Source organism: Gracilinanus agilis, chromosome 3, assembly GCF_016433145.1.
Source record: "Gracilinanus agilis isolate LMUSP501 chromosome 3, AgileGrace, whole genome shotgun sequence".
NCBI lineage: Eukaryota > Metazoa > Chordata > Mammalia > Didelphimorphia > Didelphidae > Gracilinanus > Gracilinanus agilis.
In genome coordinates, this window is record NC_058132.1 from 346829098 (window position 1) to 346834089 (window position 4992).

Genomic DNA, 4992 nt, shown 5'->3' on the forward strand with positions numbered 1-4992 from the left:
TCATATAATTAGACTTGGAAGGACTTTGGAGATCATCCAGTCTAATTTCTCCTTCCCCCTCCTCTCATCCAGCCCCCATGCCACAGCCCCTCCCCCAAGTTCATATATAGAAAAAACTGAAATCCATAGAAGTTAAATGATTTTTCCAGGATTGCAAAGATAGAAATTGTTGAGGTTGAGGTTAAACCTAGTTTCGCTGACTCCAAATGTAGCTGCCTTTCTACTGTGTCATAAGCTCATAGATTTAGAACTAAAGAGAATTTAACTCAAGTCCAAACCTGCTCATTTTACAAGGGAGCAAAGGCAATCAACCAATCAATCACTCAATCAACATGTATTAAATGCCTACAGTGTGCCAGGCATGATGCTAAGCATTGGGAATACAAAAAGAGGTAAAAGACAGTCCTTGCTCTCAGAAGCTTATAATGTAATGGAGGACCTGAGAGCCCCTTGTCATACCTGCTGAGGGAATCCCTTCACATTCATGTATAGTTAGTTCATTTAGCAGCAGAATTGCATATTCTATCTGTTCCAGTTTGAAATAGAAAAAAAACCCAAGCTTTTTTTAGTCTTTCTAAAGTCAGTGTTTTTTATTTGACTTTTAGCACATGGAAGATTACATGAACATTATTACTACTTTCACAGGGTTTCTCTATTGTAAGTTGGATAGCTAATTTATAAGAACAAAAATATGAGTAAATATTCCAAAGTAGGCCAGTCAGTAAGCTGAATTGTGGGGTTTAGGAAAGAGGTGAAATTAATGATGGAATGTGCTCCCATTCTGTTTAGGTATCTTAGAGTTTTGTTTCTGTGGATGACATTGACTTGAAACTTGAAAGACTTTTTTCTTCTTTTTTTTAAACCTTTATTTTCTGTTTTAGAATCAATACTAGGTACTGGTTCCAAGGCAGAAAAGTGGTATGGGTTAGGTAATTGGGGTTAAGTAACTTGCCCAGGGTCACACAGCTTTGGTAGTATCTGAGGCCAGAAGTGAACCTAGAACCTCACATCTCCAGGCCTGCATCTCTGTCAGCTGAGCCACCTATCTGCCCTTCATAATCCTTTCTCTTCCAGGTCTCTCAGTTGTATATCAGTTGACATATTAGTATTCTTGAAAAGTCACTTTAAAAAATGTTACTTAGTCTAGGTTCTCAGTAATGTTTGTGATTTTTAAAAAGGTATCCTCTTGAGTAAAAAAGTTAGTCACCAACATTTATTAAGCACTTCCTGTGTGCCAGGCACTGTAGCTAAATTCTGGGAACATAGTAATGGGAAAAACCAGTACCTGCTGTCAAAGAACTTAGATTCTTATGGAGGAGGCAACATAGAAACAACTGTATACATATAAGAAATATACAGGATATTCATGAGATTTCTATTGTATGTGTGATATGTATCTTCTATCATGATATGGGCCACATGGAAATATGCAGTACATGAAAATATGGATAGAACTTATATCAAACTATTCCCCAACACAGGGAAGGGGGAAGGGGAAGGAAGGAGAAAATCCGAATTTGAAAATGTCAAAAAATTATTGTCAAAAATTGTTTCTATGTGTAACTGAAAAAACGAAACCCTTTTGGGGAAAAAATACTTAACCCAATTTGCCTTCCTCTTACCACTCTTCTGCCTTTGAACTGATAGCTAGTATAGATTCTAAGATAGAATATAAGGGTTTAAAAAATTGTATAAAATAAAATTAATATCCACAGACAGGTGACACTGAGCTAGTCCAAAAGAAGATGCCTTCTGTCCCTGACTGCTAGAAACTTTAAATTCAAGGACACTGACTCATACACAAAATGATTTTTTCCCCAAAACAGAAGACAAAAGGTTGGATATTTTCATTTGTTCATGGAGTTTTATAATATCTCATTGCTAAAAAAAGTTATCTAAAACTCTATACACATACCCCTGAACATTGGCTATAATGCTGGACTTAGTTGATGTGTTGGTTAGTTTTTCTGAATGGTTTCCCCACCTCATTTTTATTCTTTGTTTTAAGAGGTGGCTTTCTGGGAAGGTAGGAAGAATCAGTGAAGGACATACTTGTGAATGAAGATGACAAAGAAAGATAATAATAACATTTTAAATGAAAAATATAAAAAAGGAAACATACAGGATAAAATTGGAGGTAATCTCAGAGAGAAGGTACAAGTAACAGGGGGAGAGGAAAGTTGGGAAGGTCTTATGGGGAATATGGGATTTTAATCTTAGTTTTGAAGGAAACCAAGGAAGACAGGAGATAGAAGTAAGGAGAGAAAGCATTCCAGAAATAGAGGTCAAGTCATTCAAAAGTCAAGGAAGAAGGAGATGTAGTGTCCAGTTTGAGAAACAATAAGAAAACCATTGTTAAATCATAGAGTGGGTAAAAAAGAATAAATTGTAAGAAGACTGGAAAAGATAAGAAACAACCAGAATGTGAAGAGGTTTAAAAGACAAACAAGATTTTAATACTTGATCCTGCAGTTAACAGAGAATGTAGAAGCAATTGAATTGGAGCAGGGGTAATATATGTATGACGTAGCCAAACCTGAACTTAAGATCAATTTGGCAGCTCAGTGGAGCATGGACTAGAACAGGAATTTACAAAAAACAACTAGAAAGCTCTTTCAAAAATATGGCCATGAGATGATGATAGCTGGCACCAGGGTGGTGTCAGGGTTAGAGGGAATAAGGGGATGTGTATGAGATATTGTAATGGTAGAAACAGTCGGCCTTGGCAGTGGATTGTATGTGTGAGGTGAGTACACCGGATAAGTCTACGTTATAAGCCTGAGTGACTGGGAGGATAGCGGTGCCCTGGAAAGTAATAGCAAGTTCAAAAGAAGGGAGTGTCTGGGGGATAGAGAAGGAAAAAGATTTATTTTGGACATGTTGAGTTTAAGAAATTTATTCAACATCCAGTTTGAGATATGTAATAGGCAGTTTGTGATTCCGTAATATAGAAGGCAGGAGAGAGAGGTAAGGATAGGCGTCACCATTGATTCACCCAGACTTGCTTGATAATACCCTCAACTCATTCAGCGAACTCACCTCACATAGCCAATCCATTGCCAAGTTCTATTGTTTCTACCTTAATAACATCTCTCATACACACCTCCTTCTCCTCTCTGACACTGTTACTATGAGAATTATTTGGCAGATAGGTGGCATAGTGGCTAGAGTGCTAATCCTGGAATCAGAAAGACCTGAGTTCAAATTTGACACCAGACACTTAAAAGCTGCATGAAACTGGGCTGGTCACTTAACCCTGTTTGCCTCATTTTCCTCATCTATAAAACGAGGTGGAAAAGAAAATGGCCAACCAGATTCCAGCATCTTTTCCAAGAAAACCTCAAATGGGGTCATGAAGAGTTGGATATGACTGAAACAACTGAATTCATTTTTGTAGGGATATTGACAAGAATTGTAAAGTATGATGGGCAGACATGCCTGGGTTTCCTGAATTGAAATCATAGATCCATTTGAATATTTGAGATGCTACAAAATAATTTTGAGTGTGAGAGGCAGTATTTAGAATATTTTTGAAAATTTAGTAGTTTCTAATGTTGAGATAGCTTGTTTCTAGAAGATGATAAGATGGACTTAATAACTTTCCAAGATTTTCATCATCACTATTTTATGTCTTCAGCGACTTAGTAGAACACCTTTTCAGGCCATTCACATTATTTTTTTAAATAGATTTTTTTGTATCTTTAGTTTTCGTATTTTCTATATTTCTCCTTGTATTCCACCCCCAACTCTTCCCAGAGATTCATTCATTCATTATAACAAATAATTTGTTTTTAAAAGAAAAAGAAGAGAAAAAAATCCAGTGAGATCAGTCAACACATTTTTAAAAATCTGACATTATATATTCATATTATATCCACACCTATGGATCCCCACTTCTGCAAAATGGCAGAGGAAAATATCTTCTCATATCTTTACTTAGAGGCTAAATTTATATTTTATAATCTTAGAACATTTAGTTCTACTTATTTTGTAGTCTCTAATTTTTTTGTGTATGTTGTTTTACCGGATCTGCTCACTTCACTCTGCATCATTTCTTATAAGGCCTCCCATGCTTTTTGAATTCTTCATGTGCATTATTTCTTCCAGAACACTAATTTGTCATTACATTCATATACCAAAATTTGTTAAGCTGTTGCCCAGTCAATGGGGATTTGTTTCCAGACTTTTCTACCATGAAAAGCATTGCTATAAATATTTTTGTTCATACAGAGCTTCTCTTTTTGTCAGAAACTTCTTTGGAGAATGTGCCTAGCATTGAGGTCTCTGGGGCAAAGGGTATGGCCATTTTAATTACTTTATTTGTATGATTCCAAATTGTTTTCTAGAATGGTTATACTAATTGAAAGTTCCACCATCACAGCACTTGAATGTACTGTCTTCCCATAACTCCTCCAACAGTGATTATTATTGTCTTTTTTTTTTTTAAATCTTTGTCAGTTAGCTGAGGTTGTGAGGTGAAATCTCAGGGTAATTTTGATTGACATTTTTCCTGTTATTAGTAATTCATAGCATATGGCTGCTAATAGCTTGTGAGATTTCTTTTGAGAACTGCTTGTTCATTTCCTTTGACCATTAATCTATTGGGGAATGACATTTGGTCTTAAATATTTCTTTCTGTTGTCTACATATCTTCAGTTGCAAACCCTCATATATATATGTAGCAAATGCTATGTCTTCTCCAGTTGATCACTTCCCTTTTTAATCCTATTAAATCAGTTTGCATAAAAGCCTTTTCAATTTCATGTAATCAAAAATGTCTACTCTGTCTTTTGTCATTGTCTCTATTACATTGTTAATGAAATTATTTTTGAAGTTGGCAGGAATGAGGCAAGCACCTGACTCGTGTTTTTTTGTTTTACAGGGATAGCCTCATCGCTAGATGTTTTGGAAAGCCCAGGAAGCATACAAGTAGCTCGGGGCCAGACAGCAGTACTGCCTTGTACATTCACCACTAGTGCTGCACTAATTAAC